Source organism: Camelus ferus, chromosome 7 (assembly GCF_009834535.1).
Source record: "Camelus ferus isolate YT-003-E chromosome 7, BCGSAC_Cfer_1.0, whole genome shotgun sequence".
NCBI classification, from domain to species: domain Eukaryota; kingdom Metazoa; phylum Chordata; class Mammalia; order Artiodactyla; family Camelidae; genus Camelus; species Camelus ferus.
Genome location: NC_045702.1, coordinates 9,828,979 through 9,853,873, shown reverse-complemented (window position 1 = coordinate 9,853,873; position 24,895 = coordinate 9,828,979). Strand labels below are relative to the sequence as shown.

Below are 24,895 nucleotides of genomic sequence, written 5' to 3'. Positions count from 1 at the left end.
TTCATTGGGTGGAGTAAGGGGGGTTCTAGTGCTAACCTACAGCTTGGGAACAGCAGCCCTGACAGATGCAAATTTTACCTGTTAGACAAAATATCTGGAATACCAAATACGTTAGACCAGCTCATAGTAAAAAGTTAACTCTATGAGGTCAGCTTCCTTGTAGCCCTGTCTGTGTTGGGATGTCAGAGTGTGTAGTCATCCCGAGACAGAGGGGAGCACTTGGAATACACTGTTTTCGGGGGCAAGGGGAAGGGAGGGATAACTTAGGAATTTGGGAATTGCAGATACAAGCTACTATATATAAAATAAACACCAAGAACCTACAGTATAGCTTAGTATATCAATTTTTGTAATAAACTATAATGAAAAAGAATATGTATAACTGAGTCACTATACTATACACCAGAAACTAACACAACATTGTAAATCAATTATACTTCAATGAAATAAATAAATAAATAAATACACTATTTTTTAGGTTGGGCTCCCCTCATCCAAAAGTTTTTCTTAGGAACTCTGTGCATATTGGAGGAAAAGATAAAACTCTTTTATCTTTTTATTAAAGTAAAACATAATTTTCATACTTGTTGGTGATGTTCAAATAACATCTTTCTATACATATTATAACGATGAGCCCCCTCCCTGCCTGCCCCACCACCTGCCCAGCACTTTGGGCTGAAGCGAACTGACTGGTTAAAATGGAGAACAGATGATGGAAAACAACTTTGAGTTTTCTGAAACTTCACACACTCTTACCTTGGATAAAGGAACCAAGACCAAGAAATATGGAAAAATTACATCATTTTAAACACATTTCTGACAGTGCTTCTGAGATTCCTTTTAGAAAGTCTTTTATGTTCAGAGGATAATGTGGGTGGAGGTGGGCACACAGGGCCAATGTGAAATCTTAGGTAGAGAAATCTTAGGTAGAGAAATCTTAGGTAGAGAATGCGTTGTTGGCAGGTGCCTGCTGTTCGACGTGGACTCTGAGTTGGGGTGTTTATACCCTTCTGAAGAAGGGGGTTTTATTTTTGGTGAGACTTCTATGGCAAAGAAAACGGTCTGTAAAGTTCTTGATGTGGTGCCTGCAACATGGTAAGCAGTCCATACACATTAGCGTCCTCTCTGCTCATCTTCCTCCTCTGGTTTTTACCAGCATGCTTTTTGTTTTCCATCTTGTAATATAATGTTCGTATTCAACCTTGAGTACTGAGTTTTTCCAGCTTCTGCGGCTTGAGCTTTTGTCTCCAGTGGAGACAGTGATGCGGATGGGGAAGAGAGGCCAGGTGAACCCAGACAGGCTCTCCTTTTCCCTGGAGTTGAAGCCTCAGGACTGAGGCAGTGTTAGCATCCTTATTGCTCCTGATCTCAGCAGGAGTCAGACAAAATAACTGAATGAAAAGAGAAGATGGCAGCGGCTGTACTTAACTGTTCAGTTCCACTGACAAGAAAAAACATCCACCAAGTTTAAAGTATTTTAAGAAAAACCTCAAATACTTGTTTAACATGCAGATTCCTGGGCTACACCTCAGAGATTCTGAGTCAACCTTAGGTCGTTCTGATGCACGGGGTCTATGAACTGCATGTTGAAAACCCCTAATTCCAAGAAGATCAATTACACCATTGCTCCATTATTCTGGGTTTTTAATTTCTTGGTCGATCATCAGTATAGCATAAAGATTACATTTCTTTTGAGAATCTTTACCACTCCTTGGTAATTCTGAGCCTCAAACCATGGCTCAGAATTCTTGGCTTAAAAATATGTGTACTGTGCCCATACTTCTGTATAACTCTCAGGCAGTCATGTAACAGAAAGACTTTGGCAGTGGCGTGAGATTTATTTGCAAATTGCAGTGTCGACATAATTCTTTCTTCATTCACATTGCCTGGTGAGGGAGTCCTATCTCACTGTGGTTTGTCCTCCCCGTGGTTTCCGTAGTGTTAGGGAGAATGCTACAGAAAAACGAACCCTGTCTAGTTTTGACTCACTCAGATGTGGTGTGTCTTTCGTCTTTCGTCTTTCGTCTTTATGAGATGGAATATGAGAGGCATGCCCCGAAGGTGGCAAATCAGACTTCCACACGCGTTGCCTTCACTTAGCCAATAGCTTGCTCAGAACGTGTATATTATGATGTGCAGTTTCATTCATCAAGGGGATTTTGGGCTCCAGCAGCAAATATCCTCGAGTCTTGGGTGACTCCTGGACTTTGGGCTTTGAACTGACTCCTCCATAGACGCAAGAAGGGGCATCTGGCTGTGAGAAGAATGAATGGGAATCGAGGTAAGGAGAAATTAGAGAAATCATTCCCTTTCTTTTTCTTTGGGTAGATTTGAGATTTTAGAAAAATTAGTTCTCTGTTTGAGAAGAACTCGGAACTATTTGTCGTGAGTTTTTCCCTCTGCTTTATGTATTACCCTGTGTATCATCATCCCTTTGATGTGAAATCCACCCTCGTCAAAATGTAGTTTCATTTTCAAATATTTAAGTATAGGATTCCGTTTTTCTTTCTGTGCCTGAAATTTTTAAAAAGAAATATCTATAGTTGCTAAGATACTAATTACACATGGGTTCCTCGTTCAGAACTGAAGTCTTGTATATTTTAGGAAGGACGCTTTAAAAGTTGGGTAGAGAAAGATCGGTGTTTGCATTTGATTTATGAAACAGTGATGTTACAAGTGTGTCCGACTTTTTCCGATATTAAAGGTCAGATTTTTGAGACATGCTACTTAATTTGTTCTGAGGAAGGAGCTCTGAGGTCTCTCCCCCTGCTGCTCCTCCAGGTTTTCTGCTGGGGGGACCAGCTCTGTCTCTCCTAAGGCAGGGGGTTCAGTCTGTGTACATTCAGTGCCGTGGCATTTTTCTTGAAGAAGTGACTAAGGCTTCTTGGATGAATTCTCTCTTTGAAAGAGGTGGTAGGATTGCATCAGAAAGGCATTTACAGTAAATGGCTCCCCCTCCTTCCTGTAATGACCACAAATGAAAGAATGCATTAATTCTTGTTTTGAGGAAATAAGAGTTGTAGAGTGCTATAAAAAAACTCCCTTGTCATCATTAATTAACTGGATTTGAATGTTAAAAAATTTTACAATCAGAATGACTTCATGCTATCTAAATAAATGTCACAGAGATACAGCTTTTTACTCTGTATTCTACATGAAGTAACCAATTATCTTGAATTCAAAAAGAGGAAATAATGTTGAATATGGCTATAGTTAATGGCATAAACCTAAACTAATTTCCTCGGAGTCATCTTCCATGTTACATTGATGCCCTTCTAAGGTATGTTGCTGACTTTGTCCTTCAGGATTTGATTCTTTCTCGTGGACCACGGAGGCTGGAAGTAAACTCCCATAGGTCATCACCCAGGAGTTCTCATGGGAACAGTGCCGCCCCCTGGAGGGCATAGTAGAAATTTGGGGTGATGTTGAGCTCTACAATGAAGGGTGCTGAAAGGGTGGGAGTCAGATTTTAAACGTCCCACAGTGGAAAAGACAAAGAATTGTCCTGTGTCCCACACACATTTCAACTATCCTCTTGGGTATTTATGTAGTGAAAGTTAATTTATAATTATCCGAGTCTAGACCTAAATTCATTTTACATAAAAACACAAAGATAACTTTCATGCACTTTTAATAAAACAATATACTCAGTTTCATTCTGTGGTCCAGCTATATACCTCTCCTTTTTGGTTTTCTTGTACTTTCAATATGGAAAACTTATGATTTGACTTCTCTTTACCCAGGTTTCTTCTTTTAAGTAAGTGAAAAGCATTTACTTCATTTCATAGTTAATTGGATCTGAAAATTACTTGCATATTGAAATATGTAGTATTGTTATAGATTGCTTTTTCTTCTTGTTTCTCCTTTACGTTAACATTTACAGTGTTATGATGATGTTTTTAAAATTATGTGTATACTGGTTAATACTTATCAATGAATTTTATCTCAGAATAGTAAATAGGGCATTACAGAATATTTTGGTTATAAAAAGAAGGCTTTGAGACTGGTGGGGGTTTGAGCCGGGAAGAACAGCATGCAAATCACCCAGATGGGAGGGACGTTTATCTTCTATGTGAAGTTCTCCAGGGAAGATTTCACATGTACTCATTAATATGTTTTAATATCTTGAAGTCTTCACATTAAGCTAGTTCTTATTAGTACTGTCCAGGAGTCTTCATTATGTCACTCTAAAAGCACAGCCTTTAGTTTCTCCCTGTAGGAAAGGACAGTTTTGGAGAGGTCATCCAAAGCTAGCAGAGGAGTTAAAAACAGACTCAGATTTTCTTGAAACAGTGGGGCATTGTGGCACTGTCTCCTTTCCATGACTATGTTCGACATGTGCTGTTTTAAACTTCCAACTGTGCAGTACATACAGCACATCTTAGGTAAGGAATTGTCTGTGTCTCAGGACTACATCATCAGAGTCAGGGTACCCAGGCACATGCACACAGTGTTCACTGATACTTGTTTTTTAGGGGCCTTATTTGTAATTCCATAGACATTTTTCCCTTGGACTGTTATTTCTTGTCCATGTTTTGATTGTTGTTTGTTTTTATGTGGATGTAATTATTGTTTCTCAGGTATTTTTAGGGACACTAATAAGAGTTGTTTGGGGGGTTCTTTATAAAGTATCTTCACTCTTTGGAATTTTCTGTTTTCTTCTAGGGTCTTTTTGTTGTTTATCTTGATTTTCCACTTTCATGTTGTAGACTTTCTTTAAATACACATTTGTCCCTGACTGTTCGTTCGTGTGAAGGTGAGGTGGCCTTACTGCCGCCAGGGCTCTGTCTGTGTGGGCGCGTCTTACCCCCGACAGCTTCCCTTCGGTGGCACTGAGCCAGCCCTCGTGTTGGAGAGTTGCTAAGTGTCAGAGTGATGAAGAGGGCTTGAATTCGGGGTTCTCAGAACCACACTAGCTGTTTAGCTCTCACCAGACATTGTGTTTAATTTCCTAAGAGAATCATTTCCCTTTTAAGTTTTGGTTCTTGCCTGGGGGCCTGTAAGGTTTGTTGTTTCTCATAAGGCTAGGAATTCGGCCTGGAAGTAACAGTTGTTGACAGTTAGACTTGAGCTAATCTTCTCCTTTCTACCCTTTTTGTCCTTCCTGGCCCCTCTTGTGCTTTTCCTGAGTCTGGAGTCTCTTCGAGGTTTCACTGGGTCAGTCAGTCACGTCCGCCCTCAGCAGCAACCCTCTTAGACGGTCTCCGGGGCCGTCAGCTGCCTCTGCTCTGCTCCACCAGTCAGTCTTCCTCATCGATTCTATGGCTTCCAGGTTCTCGTTGGAATCTCTCAGGTCCACGGTAGTCTTTTAACTGTGGTGGGTGTATATACTTCCTTGTAACTGCAATGGGACTTTTCATGCACCCTGACCACCATTTTGAAGTGGTGTCTGGGTTCAGGCTTGACAACAGAGCTCCACAGCAGAGATTTACTGCACACAGTTCTGGAGGCTGGCGTGTAGACAGCCGTCTCCTCGCGGTGCCCTCACGTGGTAGAAGGGGCGGGGAACTCTCTGGGGTCTCGTTCATAGGAGCACTCACCCCATTCCTGATGGCTCAGCTTTCACCAGCACCTCACAAAAGCCCCATCTCCTCATATTGTCAGATTAAAATTTCAACCTGTGAATTTGGGTTGGGGGGACAGAAACAGTCAGTCTGAAGCAAATGAGAAGCCCTTTAATTTGTCGATTTCTCAGAAGTCCATCTGAAGAATTAAATCAGAAAGGCATTTAGCCAGGGAGAAGTTTATTTGAGGGCACAGTAACTATAGTGGGTATTGGGGTTTGGAGACCAACTGTCAGAACACGTTGACTGGGAAGAAACAATGAGCTGACGTTGCTGTACAAAGATTTACACTTTGCAGCCACGCAGGCGTCTACAGTCACTTGTCACAGAACGCCCTGCGATGCTCTTCTAGCTTTGTTGCTGGAAGGAAAGATGGATCTTGTAAAACATCCAACTTAGTCATTAAAAAAAAAATCTATAAAAGTAGTGGTAGTTGTTCCTGGTCTTTAATACAAATGTGCATATGCATAAGTATTTTAACTTCTTTTCTCCCTTCCCATTTCCTTTGTGAAAAAAACCTCCAAATTCTTATTGATCATCCTTTTCTTATATTTGTTGCATAGTTCCTGAAAATGTATAGTAGATACCATGAAGATGGGAAAAAAATCAGATGGTCACTAATTAGTCCTCTAACTTCCTCACACAAGGGGTATCTGTCCATTTGTATCTCAGAAGAAATTCTGAATTGTTTTTTTTCTGATCTTCTTGTTCCCTCATTTTACTTGGAAAAAGTAGCTCTTTTTCCCTGCGAAAAACCCCCGGGGATCTTCCCCAGAGGTCTTCCACAGTTGCCCCAACATGATTGAACCTAACGTAGAATCTTCTCGGGCCTCTCCCGATCTCCAGAACGACATTGGGAGCCCAGATCTGTCTCTAGAATGTGCAAAGTAGTACTGTTGTTGCATGTTAATTATTCTTTGCGTAAATAGGAGTAATTGAGGGTAATGAAGACTCTCTGGAATCTGACCTCTGTGTTCTGTAAGTAGCTCACCACTTTGGAGCCTTCTGGAGAGTTCCAGGTCAAAGAGCAGGCCCTCTGAGGCCAGGCCCCTGAAAGCAGACGTGGAGAGTGCTGCAACGACCTGCGCTCTGCGGATGCGAGCTCCCAGAACATGCTTGTCATCTTATTTTCCGTATTGGCCAGAGCAAATATCATCAGCCTTTTCCAGGTTCCTTTCTGTCCAAATCCTCCTTTTCCCTTTTACTCCCCATAATCTGCTGGAGGTGAGGAATGTGTTGAATGCGGCTTGCCAGGTGTCTACTGGAGAATGATGGGCCTGAGAAGGATATGTTGACTAAGAATTTAGAGCACTCCCATGCTCGTCCTGGGACCTGGCATATGGGTTGACTGCTACTATTGGATGATGGGGAAACCAGCAAGTTTTATCTTTTCCTCTGGAGGAAATACCTTGTATGGACGGTCCCAAAGAAGTGAGACAGCCTTGGTGAAATGCTGTGATGTTAAGTATACTCGTGTGACCAAACGCCAGTTAACGTACAGGACATTTCTTCACCTAGGTTTCTTCATGCCCCATCCAGTCACCCTCCACCCCGCTGGCATACGCTTTCTGATTTCTATCACTGTAGGATACTTCTTCCTGTTCTGGAACTTCATCTTAATGGAATCTCAGATCATTTACTTTTTTCATATCTGGTTTCCTTCACACAGCAGTTTTATGTTCATATGTCATTCATTCTTCCTTTATTGCTGGGCAGTATTCTGTTGTATGAATGGACCCAATCCTGTGACCCATCCTTCCGGTGCTGAGTGTTCGGATTGTTTTCACCTTTTGTCTGTTATGCATATTAAGCTACTGAAATGAGTTCTCTCTCTCTCATACTCATCCCTTTTTGTATTTGAACTTGATTGCTAGGCCATACAGTAGGTGTATGTTTACCCTTGTAAGACACTTCCAAGCAGTTTTCCAAAGTAGTTGTACCGTTTTATACTCCAGCCAGCAGTGGATGAGGGTTCCAGGTGCTCCAATTCCTTCTTAACAGTTGTGTATTCTTGGTTTTTCTAATTTTAGCCTTCATGCTGGATAGCAGGTGGTATCTTTTTGTGGTTTTTTAATTTCCATTTCCTTGATGACTAACATGTTCTTATTGGCCTGGGTCAGTGAGCACTGTGGAACTGTTCGCAAGTAGTAACATTTTTTACTTTTATAATAAAAATCCAGAAGAAAAAGAAATCTTTTTTAAAAGAAGAAATTAAAAAGCAAAAGTCTATCACTGTCCTGTGGTTTAGATACCTCACTATTCGTAGCAGACTCTGCAGTTGGTTGAACTGGTCAGATTTCACTGTTAATTCCCATTCTCTCCCCAAAAGATGCAGAATTAAAGGCTTTTCTTTTGAGCTCCTTGGGAGATCTATGCCCTGAAAATATAACAGATGCTTCATATTAACTTCTAGAATAACTTCTGTTGCTACAAAAATATTTTATGAGGGAAGATTCTTTGAGCTCCCATCTTACTCTCCTCCTACTCTGCTCTGAGCTCAAGTCAGACACCAGAGCCACTCACTGGAAATACCACCTCCCCTCGCCTGTGTTTGGACTTGTACTGTTGTGCTCAGCTTTTGGCCCCCGTTTTTGCTTTCTCTAGCAATTTCCTGGCCAGAGCAGGAGCTAGAGCTGAGTCTGGGAGTGATGACAGCGATGGATCTGTTTGCCGACCTGCGCTTCCCCCTGCAGCTCTGGAAGGAGGGACGTGTGCGACCCTCACTGTAATCCGTGCCACGTTAGCAAGACTGACGGTACCCGAAGGCAAAATCCAGCTCAGAACAAACACGAAGGTTGTCAATGTGCTATTAATGGTGTTGAAATATGATGTTTTGGTTATGCCTACAAACCGAGTTTGACTGTAGACTGAAGTGTGAGCTTTTCACGCACTGCCTGTCAGGCGATGGCTGTGGTAGTCTGTATGAAGAAGCGTCTGTCTTTGTGGTACCATGACGTGGTTAAGCCGTACGGAAGATCGATGTTACTACAGCTGACTCAGCTGGTCTTCCTGTGTTGAAGATGGGCTCCTTGTGAGGTCTGCTCTGTGTCATTGGGCTTTCCTTTATGTTCTCAGTGTTGCTGGGTGAATGCCACTGAGGCACAGAGCGGGGCATGATTGACGTCCGGGAGGTGACCTTCTGCTGAGTGGGAGTTCCCTCCCTGCCATCCGTCCAGGGCCTCTCTCACCTCCCAGCAGCTCCCGCACATTCCTGGCTCTCACTCCTCACTCTCTGTAGCTGCCACCCCCCTGGGCACGAGAAAACAGGCACCAAGAGGTGAGCTCACTCAGGTTCCGGTCCTAATCAACACACTTCATCTGCACCCGCCCCATTTTCTCTGCCTCCTGTTTCAATGGTGAAGCCCTTCCCTGTATCTAAGACTCTGGACCTCATCCCCTCTCACTTCCACAGAGACTTTCTCTCCTTGACCTACCATTTGCCATTGACTTTATTCTACAAGCATGTAACCTGCTCAAGTCTTACCAACTAAAAAAAAAAAAAAAAAAAAAAAAAAAAAAAAAAAAAAACGCACACACGCACCAGCCTCCAGTACTGCCTTCCCTTTTGGTTGCTTCTCCAGTCACTTCTCCCTCCAGGGCCAAACTTCTTGGAAGGATTGTGTGTGTTTGCTGCCTCCATTTCTTCACCCCTGCCCCTCCTCCAGCTGCTCCAGTGTGGCTTTTGCTCCTGTGACCAAACTGATGCTGCTCTGGCGAAAGCCAGTGGTCACCGTTCCATTCTTCTGTTGCCTTGTTTCTCAGAGACATTTAGATTCATGACTCCCAAGACCTGTCTGTGGTGATGGTGTTTGAGGTCCTCTCCTTTCTGGCCTCCAGGACCCTGCCCTGCCCCTCAGTCTTCTTCTCTTCCTTGCCCTTTGCACACTCTTTCTGTCCATCTCTAAGCTCCATACTTTGTATTCGAATACCAGCTGGACATTCCCACTTTGATATCTTGCTAGGGCCTCGTAGCCAAGAGATTCCAAACAGATCAAGAGACCTGAGCCTGAAACCTGTGACTTACTGACCCTTCTCTCTCCTCATCTTCCAAATCTACAATGAAACCACATCTGATAAAAATTCCCCATATGGACCGTTCTCAGACCCATCTACTCTGCCTCCAGTGTGCTCTTCTAGGTTACTGTCACCTTTGACGTAAATTACTGCATTTTTAGCGTCCTCCCTCCCTGCTACTGGCGCTTCTCCCCAGTCCATCATCCTGACTGCATTCAGACTGATGTGTCTAAAAAGCATCCTCATCATGTCACTTCTCTGCTTCAGCTGTCACCCCTTTCTGTGATACCCTGTACCCAACGTGATCGGAGCCCCTGTGGGGTGTGTGCTCTCACCCTGTGCATAAACAAGTCACCAAACACTAGAACTCAGAGGGAGATGGAGAAGAGTTATTTCCCACTCCACGAAGCAGAAAATGAAAATCCCAACAGGACATCACTCATCGCTGCCCTTCAAGGTTCCTGATCATGGGCTTCATACCCCTCCCACCCCTCCCAGCCTTCCCCCACTCCCCTGTTGGTGCATCCCAGCCCCAGCTGCTCCCACCTGTCCTCCTTCTACTCCATTTGCCTCCCACCCCCCATCTTCAGAGCAGCTCAGCTCTTTGCTGAATGTTCTGATCCTTAAGTTTCACCCCTGGCTTGTCTTAGTTTGGGTTCCCCTCAAAGCGGATTTTGAACAAGGAGATAGTCTGGGCTGACTCCACTATGTAAGAGCTAGATAACCTCTCTGTGACTCAGTTTTCTCATCTTTAAAATCTGACTTTATAAGGTGGTAGTGGAATTTAAATTAATTTGCACGTGGAGAGTGCTTTTAAAACTCTGATGCATAGGAGTAGTCAGTCAAGTTTGCTGCAGTGATAACAATGACTACTTGAATTACTAAAAATGTCACTTCTTACAGGTTTCCATCCTCAACTTATCTAGACCAGATTGGAGCCCCCTCTTAGGGGTACCAATAACATCCTATGCCTCTTTTAAATGGTAATTGCTAGTTTGATGAAGGAAAGGTGATGACATCCTGTTTACCTCTCAGTGCCTAGCCCAATGCCTGGAATATAGTATATGGTATGTACTGTGCACTCAATAAATATTTTTGAATGGAATTAATCAAATGACTTACAGAAAGAATATTCTAATTATGCTATGCTTCTTATCTTTAATAAGCTGCCTTAAAAAATAAAACACACCTATTAAACAGTAAAACGTGACAAACAAAGCATAACCACGCTCCAGGGGTTTGACTTTAAATCCAGCATCATTGAGTGACCCTGGGCAAACCCTCTGGGTGTCTGTGTCCCTGGAGCAGCTCTACCTAAGGGCCTTGGTCCAGATCCAGAATCCTTTAATTCTCTGACAGTGGTGCACAGTAAGGATAGACTCAGGGTTTCCCTCATAGTTACGTTCTTTGCTGTTAGCTGATGGGAAAAGGTCATCTTGTTGCTTGGGCTTGCAGGTCCTTTCCTAGTTGTGGGGAGTTTTTCAGTCTGGCTATGATGAGAGGGTCTCAAAGAACCACAGAGAGGTCGGCTATGTTCTCTTCAAGTTGAACATAATGAATGTCCCTTCTTATTTTCACTTTTGACCTTCTGTATTTCTGACCTGACTTCTATAATTTTATTTAAAGAACCTAGTATCAGAAATAAGGTCTATTTTGTTTTGCTGAGTGTGCCTTTGACATCCTTTAAATTTTCTTTCCTGCCAATTCAGAAGGCTTACTCAGAACTTCTAACTCTGATGACTTCTTTCTTTATTCCTTTCTTTAACAGTGTACACACACACATTTTAAAATTGTGATAAAATATGTACAGTGTAAAATTTATGATCTTAACCATTTTTAAGCATTAAGACTTAAATATAAGACAAAATACTATAAAACTCTTTAAAGAAGACATAGGCAAAACATTCTATGACATAAATCTTAGCAATGTTCTCCTAGGGCAGTCTACCCAGGCAATAGAAATAAAGCAAAATTAATGAATGGGACCTAATTAAACTCATTAGTAAATTAAACTCATGCTTTTGCACAGCAAAGGAAACCATAAGTAAAACAAAACGACAACCAATGGAATGGGAGAAAATATTTATGAATGATGCAACTGACAAAGGCTTAATTTCCAGAATATATAAACAGCTCAACAGCTTAATAAGAAAAAGACAAACAACTCAATCCAAAACAGGCAGAAGACCTAAACAAGCATTTCTCCCATAAAGACATACAAATGGCCAATAGGCACGTGAAAAAAAACGCTCAGTATCGCTAATTATCAGAGAAATACATATCAAAACTACAATGAGGTATCATCTCACACCAGTCAGAATGGCCATCATTCAAAAGTCCACAAACGATAAATGCTGGAGAGGGTTTGGAGAAGAGGGAACCCTCCTACACTGCTGGTGGCAATGTAGTTTGGTGCAGCTGTTATGCAAAACAGTATGGAGATTCCTCAAAAAAACTAAAAATAGACTTACCACATGATCCAGCAGTCCCACTCCTGGGCATACATCTGGAGGAAACTCTTAAGGGTACAGTTAAGTGGCATTAAGTACATTCACGTTATTGAACAGCCATCACCACCGCCCATCTCCAGAACTCTTTCATCTGGCAAAGAAACTGCATACCCATTAAATACTCTCTCACCATTCCCCCTTCTCCACAGTGCCTGGCAAGCAAAATTCTTTCTGTCTCTACAAATTTGATTTTTTCTGGAACCTCATATAAGCAAACTCATACAGTATGTGTCTTTTTGTGACTGGCTTATTTCACTTAGCATGATGTCCTCAAGACTCAACTATGTTGTAGCAAGTGTCATAATTCATTTTTAAGGCTGAATAGTACTCTGTTGTATGTGTCGACCACATTTTGATTATCCATTCATCTATTAGTGGGCATTTGGGTTGCTTCTCTTTTTGGCTATTGTTAATAATGCTGCTAAGAGCATAGGTATACAAGTAACTCTTTGAGACTCTTTTAATTATTTTGGATCTCATGATTTCTTGAATTTTCTTTCTTGATGCTTCTGTTGTTTTCATGGACTCTTATTTTCCTCTTTTGGCCATTTACCACCCCTCCCCCACCAGCTTCTTTGCCATTTTCCTAATAATGTCCCCCGTCCAGATTCTTGTGCTTCAGTGTGGCACTCACAGAGCTGCTGCTATGTGGAGAAGACAGTTTGGCAGCTAAGAAATATTAATTGTTCCCACGTCCTACACACCCACTAATTCCTGATATTTTCTGAAGACATACCAGTGGTTCCTAAACTTAAAAAAAAAAAAAAAGTCCTAGTGATAGGGCAGATTTTTTTGTGGCTATTGACATTGTGTATTTTGAAATTTAACTATTAATTGTAGCACTTCCAGATGTATCAGTCCTACAGTTGTGATACTGATATCTATTTATTTTTCCTCATGAAAACAGTATATGACAATCACAGAAAACTTGTATAGAAAAAATATTAACGCACAGTAAGCGCTATCTAAAGGCAGCCACTGTTAACATCTTGATGCCTGTTTCTCTGCTCTTTTTAATGTGAATTTTTACCTATTTAAGATCATACTGTTTTGCACCTCTTTTTTGCACTTAATAATAAAATGGAAGCATTCTCTTGTTAGGTCTTTGTAAATACTTTATTTTATATGACTAAGAAATGTTTATAGAGTGTTCATTAAGTTAAATAATATTTCTTCAATTATAAAAATCATGTTTCTTACAGAAAATGTCAAATACCTCACTATTACAAAGAGGCAATGAAAAATCTTAAGTCCTTTGGCCACCCCTTCTTAAGCTTTTTAAATGTATTCTTTTCCAGTTTCTTTTTTAGATCGGCTTCTCTGCACCCCTCGCCATTGGTCTGTCCCTCCCTCCTTCCCTCCTTCTTAGTTTGCTTTCTTAAGTAGCAACATTGATGTCATACATATATGTACAATTTTATTTACAGCATTTTCACCATGGTTTGTAATTTCCAGTGTCATTAAGTATTCTCCCAAAACCATTATTTAAACATAAGAATTTGCTGTAATTTATTTAGTCACGTGCCTGCCTCCACCTTTGGATGTCGAAGCTGTTTCCAGTTTTGTGTTATTGTCGGTGATTGTATGTATGTCCTTGTCTGGTTATCTTCCTTTGTATCTGTGATTGTTTCTTCAGGAGGTATTTATAGGCGTGTTATCAGTCAAAGCAGGTTTAAGGCTTGTAAAAAGATGTTGCTGATTTCCTGGAATTCACCTACCTTCACTTGCTTGGCTCTTCTTGCTGTCCATCTTTGTGAATTTGATCGGTGAAAAGAATCTTGGTGTTTGCTAGTGAAATTCAACACTTTTTCGTGTTAATTGACCTTTTATATTTTGGAGTGAGTAGTCTGTTAATATCTTTTATGTTTTACATTTGTAATAATATAAAGTATGTTATCCTGTTGCAAGTCTTCTGTTTTTTATTTATCTTTTCAGTTTTGTCTGCTGCTTTAAGAGCCGCAGATTTTAATGTTTTAATGTTGTCAGATTGATTCGATTACCTCTCCTTTCGTTACTCTTTTCATTGCTTTTATAAGGCTAAGACTTCTCTTACTATCTCAAATTCAGAAATGCTTTCCTCTAATTGTTTCTTTTTTTACCCTATTTACATTTTAATTTAATCTCCATGAAGTGGGAGCTAATTGTATTTTTTCTAGAATATTATCTCACTCTTATGTTTGTCCAGAATCCCTGTAAAACTGTGATGTGAACCAAAACAAGTGCTTTTCCTTATTTCTGTGCCTTGATTTCCCCACTGGGAATAATGAGGCTGTGACATACCTGTGGGAGGGAGGAGCCAGGAGGAGGGACTGGTTTCATGTCAGAAGCTTCACCCCTCAGTCCAGAACTTGCCCTGCCTCTTCCCAGCTTGGGAAATACGAGACCTCTCCCAGGCTGTGGGGGACAGAGACAGCAGCAGTAATAAGGGTCGGGGGCCGGCTATTAGGGACTAGGGAGCCCAGAGTGAGCCTCTCTAAGTCTTGACCTTATTTCAGTCTTCCATGCCTGAAATAAGCTACTGGGGCTCAGCTTGTTGGAGACTAACTTGATTATAGATGTAAGGCAGCATGTGGTGACAAAGAACCCTAGCCTAAGAAAGTCAGAAATCTTGGTCCAGTTTCAGCTGTCAGTCAACTCTCTGTGTAACATAGGGAAGTCTCTTCTCTAATTTCCTGATTTATAGAACAGGGAATTGAGATGAACACTCTCTGAGATTTGTTCTCAACAAATTATGGTCCCGGCAAGTGGCAGAGCTGGGTTGTGCTACGAATCTGTTGGGGGACATTTCTCAGTAACTAGTTCATCTTTCCTTGTTATTTCAGTCAACCAGTATGATACCAAGTCTGGTATCTATCACACTATCACGTAATGCTCCACCTCGGACAACTTGCCCTTCTTGCCTTCCCTAACTGTTCTTAGTCTACCTCCAGCCTCCCTTCTGAAAGGCTTCTGTCTTCCCTAAGAATCTTTTTAAGAATTAGAGGTAGATGAGCTAGTAATGAAGAAATACTCAGAACTCATTCTTGTCGCTGACCTTGCCTGACCCCTTGCCCAGAGCTGTGACATTAATTTTTTTTAAAGGCTGAAATAAAAATACGAAAAGCACTTGGACAAATGTGAAGCCTTAAAGTGATAAAAGTAATAGCTATGAGGTACAAATACCTGCTCTCAACCACGCTAATTGTTTTTTATTGGTATTAATAAATTATTGAGAAACAAAAAGCCGTAGGCCAAACCTTGTAAATTTCAAGCTGTTTATGTTAACCAACTCTGTTTTAGAAAACTAGCACTGTGTCTTAAGAGACAATGTCTTAAGTAGTTTTTGTATGGTAAAGTCATCAATCAGCTAATCCATTATACTTACTAAAGTGTTTTAATATTTATCTCCCACTTTTTGATTTCCAGAGTGAGTGAAATACCTCAGATGAAAATTTCTATGGTGTTGACATTTTCCTCTTGAGAATGTGTTTGCTGAAATAAAATACAGTTGAAATCTGTAGAACTTGTGTAAAGTCTGGGCAAACCCATTTTTTTCCTCTGTGCTCTAGGAACACACAGTACTGTATATTAAACAGAGCGTAAGCAGTTATACATGGCTGCAACCGATATTCTGTATGATTACAATTATGCACTTTTTCATCTTCAAGTAACATGAAAAATAGCCTTTAAAATGAATATGATGATCTTCACAGAAACAGTTTCTTTATTAATTAAACTTTTGTTTTTCATCGTCCATTGCTTTGATCTCATAATATTTTTAAAAATGTCCTGAGGGCTTATTTTCAAGGCTTGCAAGTGAATTTTTATTTCTCAAAAGCCGTAATACATTCACGGCTCGATGAATCCCAAAGACAGTATTTTTAAACTCCTGTTAAGTTTGTTTTTCTTAGTGTGCTAGTCTCCTGCATAATTTTCTTTGCTCTACGGGTCACATGATTCCTCCCGTCCATAACACACGCACTTAGAATTTTCACTTCCTGATTGAGCCATCAAGATTATGTAAAATGTAAATCAGTCTAAAATACCTAAGAGCAGGAATTTTAAGGGGAAAATGCTGTTTTCTTTTTCTGTTTCATTATTGATACCTAAAAAAATTGGAGTGTTTTCCTGTTTGTATTTGGAAACTGGAGACTTAGTTTTTTTTTTTTTTTTTTTTTGGTCCCTTCCCTTTCAGATTGCATCAGACTTTGCTTTCATTATAAAAATAAAGTACCAACTAGATAGACCGTAGGAGCAGTGTAGTTGCAGGACTGAAACCAGAATGGTTCCGATTCCTGAGAGAGCTGTTCACTTACTTACTATTCTTTTCATGATCTGAATGAAGAGTACAGCATCTCTCACAAGGTAACGCTTTGATATTTCAGAGTTGTAAGTGGCCATTTAGCCCTTCTGCTGCCTGATACAAATGAAAGTAATTTCTAGCAGGCTGGGTGACACTTGTTTTATCATGGATCTTAAAACCCCTCACATTTTCTCAAAGCAATTTTGAAGTTGTCATAGTAACAGCATGATTTTTGGAGGGTCTTCCTAGTAGTTCTTTCGCGAGAGTTAATTAATTTTATTAACTCTGTATGTTTTTCTTTTTATTCTTCTCTGACAAACAAGGGCCATAATTGCTCAAATATGTATTTCGCGTTCTTTATTTCTTGGTGACTCGAGTCTGAGGACTTGACGTTTTTCAAGTTGTTTCAGGAAAGGAACAAGAATGTTATCAATTGATTTCAGATAAGTTAAACTTTAGTTTTTAATTACTTCTCTGTAAAATTGCACTGTCATTGTCAGACCAAAATTTAGTTTTATTTAAGAGTTGAGTTACGGGAGATGTTCCCTCAAATTTAATTGTGGCTTACACAATTAAATTGTGTTACAACTATGCTCTTTTTTAAAATAAATTCTTCTAGATCTAGAATAAGAATTAAGGGACACAGAAGAGAAATGTGTCAGATTTACAGGAGAAAATTATTTCTTTAAAAATACAATGCTCAGCTACAACACCAAAATCCTGTTCCACTAAAGAGAGAGAAACGGACAACTCTGACTTCGTCAACATTAAAAATGCTGCAACAATATTCTCTGAAACTGTAAAATATGCTAAAATAAATTATTCTCTAGGAAAGTTTGTGGGGAATTTTTTTTACTGGGAGAAAGTAGGTCAGGATCTTCTGTTAGTAAATCTCTGTGGCAGAAATTCTTGCCAATATGGCGAGTGGTGAGAAAAGAAGCCCTTCTCTTGGGCAGGGAGAGGGTCAGAAAAAAGAATGGTCTGTACTAGGTCTGGATGCCAGGACTTAAAAAAGGTATCAGATGTTCGATGCGTTTGTTTTCTTGTAAAACTGATCAGAGAGATATGACATGTGTCAAAGGTATCACGTGAGTTCTGTGGCTTTAATGCTAATGCCAGTGCCCCTACTGTTGTGTGGAGCATTTGTTTAACCAGGGGCGATTCAAGACAGCCGGGTGGCAGCGTGTGCAGCCAACAGCAGTAAAGGTGCTAATACACATCCAGTGATGTCAGGAGTTACAAGACAGCGGTTTCAAAACACTGCAGTAAACAAGGTCAAAGTGTCCCGTTTTGCTGGAGGAAGGTTTGTTTTTATGAGCTGGACAGTACATGGATGAAGTAATTTTTCAAAACAAACATCAAATTTACATGTGGGGTTTTTCCCCCCACTTTTTAGATTCTAAAAAATTAACCAGATGAGGCTTAGTAAGGGTTATATTTTTAAACAGAATGATACTTTTTCCCTGTTTTCTAAAAAATTGATTCTCTATGATTTCCACAGAGGAAATGAAACTACTTCCGATATATAGGACTCTTAAATGCAGTTTTAGACAGCAGGGTAGGACCTGTCACACGGCAAATGCCCGTCACAATCACGAGTAAAATACTCCGTCTAATTTTGTATCTTTCGGTCTTACTTAGACAGGCGTCTAAGTATGAGAAAGCTGGTGGCGCAGAATACTGCTGATTGCGTGGTTCTCGGTCTTAATGCATTTTCCAACCTTGAACCTGAGAATGCCAGAGGCTCGAGTCTCTGGACGCTCGTCGGAGCGGTTATCCTCCGGTGGCCTGGTTCCTGAAGTAACAAGTGGGTGTCCCAGGCATGTGTGTGGTAATAACAGCAGTGGTGCCACGTGGCGCCCAGAGGTCACCTCGCTCTGTCCGGGGTATTCCTGATCCTCGCGTAGGCTCCCGAGAGGAACTGGGCCGGGGGCATCCCGAGAGGCGCAGGCAGCGTGGAGTTCCACAGCAAACCTGGACGGAAGCGTAAACATGGCTTATAAAGTGAAAGCAGGGGCCTTGAGGAAGGAATTACCCTCGTCCTGTTCCCGACCTGCTTACTGTGCTGGAAAACGAAGTAAGTTTTGTTTGTTTCTTTGTTAGTCAGTCTCTCCTACATGTTTTTTCTTGCTAACATTATTAGACACTCGATATCTGGCAAATGCCAAGGTTGTTTTTTTTTTTCTTCCCTCCCCTTCACTGGGAAGTAGGAGATGAAGTTTGTTAAATAGCTAATTGCTGCTTTTATCTTTTCTCTCTTCCTGGATCTAGCGTGCTGGCTGGCTTGTTAGAGATAGTCAGAGACTGCAGTTTATTATCAATGAGAAAACAAAAAGTTCTTTTTCCACCCCCCCCTCCTTAAATGGTTCAAGAACTTTGCCATTAATTAAATGACAGCGACACAGACAAGGCTTTTTACGTGATGCAGCCTGGAGCACATCTAGCAAAACAGCTCCAGTTCACTGCGCTTACCTACACTGGGAAGCAGGAAGGGTGCGTGTCCAAGACACGAACGAAGACGGGCTGTCCCCGTGGGGACCTGCGGACACCGGGTGGGAGTGGTCCTGGACACGGGGCTGTAATTTTATAACCAGTCAGGAAGTGGAAAGGAGCTGAAGAGTACAAATTATTTAATGATGTTGGAAAAAATAAATTTAATATAAAATGAGATTAAATATATAAAGACTGAACCTTATCAACAGGAACTGAGCTTTCCCTTTAAGTTCCAAAGTTTCATGCCTTGCAGGTTTATGGAAAATGTTTAATAACTTAAAAAAATAATTAAGAGGCTTCATCACCTACCCAGGAGATCGTGTGACATCAGCCTAATTCTGACACTTGGCCCTGTCTTCCGTTTTCGCTTGTTCTGTTTTTCATGCTGATCCTGTCTCCAGAGATGTTACGTGGCTTGGTAAATTTTTCATACAAAGTTCTGTGGTTTTGAAAATGCAAAAAATAGAAATGCAGAGTGGTTTTTTGATTTGAAATTAAGTTATCCTTCATAAAATGGACTGCTTTTACTTGGAATTTTCTTGACTTTTCTCAACTTAAACAGCGACACTTTGAAGGTAGAAGGGGGCAGCATGACTGTAGTGTGGCACTGGAAAGCAGAAATCAGGGGACTTATTTCTAAATCCAGTGTGGAATACTGTGTGACTTTCAGCTAGGGCTTCTGTGCCCTGGGAGTTCACAGTTTATCTCAGAGTGCTGATGGGACTTGAGGTGTCTGTGTTTCATTTGAAACATTCCAGGCTCTCGGTAAGAATGTCTGCGATGTATTAATTTAGCAAACATGTTTAGGTACCTTCTTTCTGTATAGCATTGTGCCCAGAGCTGTAGTTTTTCACAGTTAAATTTACAGAGATTTGGTTTGTCAATCAAAGATTGAGAGCAGTTTGAAACGAGCAGAGAGCATTACCATTGAAATGGTTTGTTAAAGATGGTGCCAAGTGAGCAGGGCTGTCCCCTTGTGAGCTGCCCCTCCTAATTAAAGGGGAAGGTGGCTGCCATCTGTCTTCTTTCATTCAAGGCAGTAGGGGGTCTAGGGTGGAAGGAAGCAACCCCCCCTTTTATTTTTCTCCCACTCTTTTTTATAGTCGGCTTTCTCCCTAGTCAGTGACCCAGAAGGTCATTGATGATCTGTCTATCTCAGAATGAATAGTAACATAAGCATGCAAGGCACTTGCAAAAAAAAGAAGTTTATAAAGTGCATTTATCCACTTAGAATTCTGCTTGAATTATGTCTGAGAGGGTTGTAATCTCTGGGTTGGTGTCTTTGCCTGTTTTGTTACTGAGGGCGCTACTGGCTGGGAAAGTGGGGAGTTTTGCTGATTTTGTTTTTTCATGAAAAATTTTTTACACTCCACTGGGCATAATCAGAAGATGGCAGCATGTAGCTATCCATTGGGAATGTAGAGGAATATTATTCTTATCAAAACCAAGGACACCTGTTAATCATTTTACACACACACACACACACTCACACACCCCATCTCACAGGAAATCAAGGGCAAGGATGTTAACAGTTGTCTGAGTTACTCAGTGCAGCTTTTTGGACCAATCTTTGAAATAATTCACATTGTCCTTCAGTTAAGCAATCAGCCTTTTAGACTCTTCCTCATGAGAATAGGTTATTAGAGAATTTAGTTATAGTGTGGGGCCATGACTTTAAAAACTTTTGAGACATAGAGTACTCTAACAGAATGACTGAGCTTTCTTGCCTCAGTTTCCATCTCTTCAAACAGAAGAAATATGTGCTGCTTTTACAAGTGTTTAAGAGAATATGAAATAATACTTCCTGTCTTTGATACAAACTTTATTACAACTGAAAAATTCTAAAATCTTTGGTTATTTTTATTTTCAGTTTTCATATACTTAAGCAAAGCATCAACAGTTATCTAAAAAGATTCAATCCTTAACACGTTATGTTAAGCTCCCCCAAGCAGTGGATATGGACTTTCCAGAATATGCTGATTTTTAGAGCTCTTAGTGATGTCGAAATGTGTTTCTTAAACCCATAACAATATGTTTGGAAAGCCCAAGTGTGACAGTCATTGTCTGTAATTTTATTTAGGGGTTTTGGGGTTTTTTTTTCAAATTTGTGTTCAACTTGTAAAGAGTTTTCTTGAAAGCTAAGATGTGCTTATGTTGTTGAATCTGGGAGGAGTGATGTGTACATTCTGGAGACACTGACATCAGTTTGTATGACAGGATGATACCTGAAAAGTGGCTTCCTAATCACTGAATGGTACACAGTGCTGAACAGGCAGGTCTTTTTGGCTCTTTCATGTAATTTAGATACTTCAATAACTATCCTTTTTAAGGTGTGATTTATATTAATTCAGTTTTACCCATCAGCACTTACTTCAGAGGGACTAAATAAACAATTAAATGATGTGCAGGAATGAAGTGTGACTCTGAACTAATGTAATTAATACTTTAACTTACGTAGCAAAAGACACATAGACATGCAGAAGGATGTTGCCTCCTTCAAGTACCGAGTTAGCTGGGAAGAGCTTACGCTTCTACTACAGGGATGCCATCTTTGCCAAGGATACATTTAGAACTCTGTTTGTCATTGCCTTAAGAGCCTTCCCTCCTTTTTAAAAATTATCCACAGTGGTTAAGAGTTCTTTGGAGGTAGGAAGGAGCCACTAGTTAGGTCTGATGAAAAGGTTTATGATCCAATAACTGATTTGAGTTGTTGATTCATGTAAACATTTACTGAGCCACTGACTTACATTCCAGCAGTCAGTCGTGATTCAGAAACGAGCATGTCAGGGGCCTGGCCCTCCAGGGGGATAATTTAGTGGGATAAATGGCATATAAAGAGGTAATACCACAGACTGACACAGTGTTGCCAGAGCCGGGGGGCGGGGGGAGGTTGCAGGGGTGGGGGTTGTGGAATAAAAATAAAATGTGATGGAAAAAATGAGAATTGTTGTCTGCATGATTTATAAAATGGCTTACATAATAGAATTTTGGAAATGAAAGCCCTGAAAAATCTTTTCTATTTTAAGGATGAGGAGATTGGAATTTATTTCTGAAATTCTTTAATTCTCAGCCAGTTGAAAGCCTTATAAGAAAAGGTGTTCATTCTGTAATAGACATTTTTTTTTTAACCAAAAGAAGTGGCTTTATAAAAGGTCAGGTCTAAAAAAGATTTTGGACATTGTTAAAATAACGCTGTATTCTCCAAAGGAGAATGATCTTAACTTATATGTTAAAATAGAGTATTTTTGACATACTAAATATACCAAAGCATTACATGCCAGATTGATTGCTGAGAATAGCTGTCTAGCTTGTGGGAGACAGTGAACTTGGAGCTTGTCTGCATCCTAAGTATATGGTGGGAGAGAAAAGGCCTCCTCACGTCCTCTTTTGTGTTTTATTCCACGGGGACAGAATTTCTGTCCTGCAGCCAGTGGTGGATCTCCCCGTGGATAAGTTCACCTAACAGTTGTTTGCGGAGTGTCGCTCTAGGCCAGGCACTGTTCTGGCTGCTGAGCAGAAGTTCAGCTGGTTGACTGCAGGCCCCGGAGGCTGGGGCGTCCTGAGGAGGACCCTGTAGGTCTGCACACTCAGCTGCCGTTTCCTGGGTGCCTTTCCTGAGCATGCCAGTGTGGGCCCGGGTGTGATGCTGTCCGCTGAGAGCTTGGAGCTAAGGTTCTGTGCACGGATCATGTTAGGAGACACAGAGAGAAGAGAGAGAAAATGTATAGAAGTAGAGAGAGAAACACATCACACATTTGTAGGAAAGAAAGATCTTCTGTGGCTGGGCAGTCAAGAAATGCATGGTGGATGGATGAGTGTTTGGCCGGACATTGAAAGAGAGGTGGTGTTGGTCTTGAGGACTAGGAGGGAGCATGTCCCAGCCCAAGGACACTTGAGCAGAGGGACAGAAAGGGATGAGAGGGACTGGTGCACTGAGTGGGCAGTGGCTAATTTGCGGTTTCCGGATGACAGTGAGTGTAAAAGTGACCAAGGGGAAGAGAAGGCAGCAAAGGTCTATTGAGGCTGGACCCACGAAGGCCATGAAGGGCATGTGACTGAACAATTTAAACTTAATGCTGAGTCACTGGAGCAGTTGAAGCATCTCGGTCAGGAGAGTGACAGAAGGCTCTCTCCTGTAAGAAGCCTCTGATATCAGTGTGTGGGGTGGCCTGGGCAGTGCGAAGACCAGAGCAGGGGAGCCCCGTGAGGATGTTGTGATGGTTCAGGAGGGAGGTGCCGAGGGCCTGAGTGAAGGAGAAAACTGATTGGCTTGTGGGGAGGAGGATGGAGGCAGAATTACTCTAGATGTTTGAACTCAGGTGCCGTTTATTATTCTGTGTCATTTGCCAGGCGTTTCACGTGCAGTATCTCATCCAGTCTTATCCTCTGCCTGTGGGGATCCTATTGTCCTTATTTCAGAGATGAGAAAACTAAGGCCTAGGAAAAGATTTGTCTACAGTTGTACAGCTAATAGGACACAGAGCGGCACGTCCCAGGCATCTCTGGCTTACATACCTGCGTTCCTTCTACTGTACTAGGTTTTGAAAGGAGCAGATGTGAAACAGAAGATGATCTCTGTTCATTTTGTATGTACTCACTTTAGGTGCTGGTAAGATGCCCATCAGGCGCCTGGAGACGTGGAACTGAATCTCAAGGACAAAGTTGGGAAGATCGGAGGTAGGGGTTTAAGAATCCACTGCAAGCTCGTTTATTTGGCACATACTTGTTGAGTGTCCTTACGGACCAGCACTGCACAGCCGTGGGAACACAGTAGTAAACGAGAGACTCGTGGTCTTACTTCACAGAACCACAGGCTCACGAGGGAGGCTCCGTACTGTGGGTTGACTGTAGTGCAGAGGGGAGTGCTGATTTGCTACAGAAACACCCAACCACGTCTGGGGACGGGGAAGTCTCTTAAGTTGTAGTACTTAACATGACATGCACATGATGAGTGCTAAGATAGAAAGTGAGAAAAAGGCATATTCTGGGGAGGAGAACTAGAATGCACCAAGACCCAGAGGAAGAGAGAAACACAGTACATCTGAAGAGCGGGAAATTATGTGGGACTGGAACGGAGGAAACTGGAGATAAGACTGGGGAGGCGGGCAGCAGCTAGATCAAGAAATGCCCCGGAAGCTGTGTTAGGGGATCTGGTCATCCTTTTAAGGACATAGGAAAGTATTCATGAATTTTAAGCACTGGGGTGACGTGAGTTGACTCATGTTTTAGACAGACCGCTCTGTTAGAGAATAGACTTTAGGCAGGCAAGTACTGAAAGCAGGAAAACTGGTCAGGAGACCACTGGAAGAGAGGATGCTGGTGAGAGGTGATGGTGATTCGGATAGAGAAGAGAGACTAGCTGATGTTTAAGGTAGACATTTTGGAATTTGTAGATTGGTTGAATATGGAAGATGAAGAAGAAAGAGAAATAAAAGTTAACATGTAAATTTCTGACTTGACAGCTGGGTTGTTGCTGGTACTTTGCTGGGGGACGTGGTGGGAGGATCAGATGTGGGGTTTAGGATGATCAGGTTTGGTTATCCTGAGTAACAATGGTGTCCTCAGTAATGAGTAAAGGGAGAACAGGGATTGGAGGTTGTGGTCAGAGAAGGATGTCTGAATGTGCTGTTTCTGAAGTGAGGCAGCTCAAATGACCATCAAAAAACAAGGTCGTAAGAGTGGGCAGGCCAAGTGAAGGGGAGAGCTGGCTACGGGAGATGAGGAGGCTGAAGGAACTAACAGACGCGTGCTGGGTGGGTTTTCACATGGAGGTTGAAGTCACAGGTTGCTGGCAGGACTTGGAGTGGAGAGGGTAAGCATGTAGGTCAGTCACTACCTGTTGAGAAGGTGTGGAGGCTGGGCACTGAGATGTGCACTGAAAATGTGATTTCCTGGACTGCATGCACAGTGTCAGAGAGAGAAGAGGAGCCAGAACCCGGGGGTGGGGGGAGAAGGAACGGGACCTGGGACTTACCCCTAAGAGGAGCTAAGGGGCGGGAGGGGACCACGGAGGAGTTTTCAGAGAAGGAAAC

At 41.6% G+C, this 24,895-nt stretch overlaps 1 long non-coding RNA gene across 2 annotated transcripts; it reads right to left on the bottom strand.

The window, feature by feature from the left end:
• Positions 1-1,988: 1,988 nt before the first annotated feature.
• On the bottom strand, positions 1,989-23,914 carry LOC116664804. 2 transcript variants are annotated; one of them, XR_004321263.1, is made up of 3 exons: positions 23,903-23,914; positions 12,656-12,658; positions 1,989-2,074 (listed from the first exon to the last, which is right to left on the bottom strand). It is a non-coding gene; the product is annotated as an uncharacterized LOC116664804 (long non-coding RNA). The 2 variants fall into 2 exon arrangements; XR_004321264.1 differs by lacking the exon at positions 1,989-2,074 and adding an exon at positions 3,124-3,207.
• Positions 23,915-24,895: the final 981 nt, after the last annotated feature.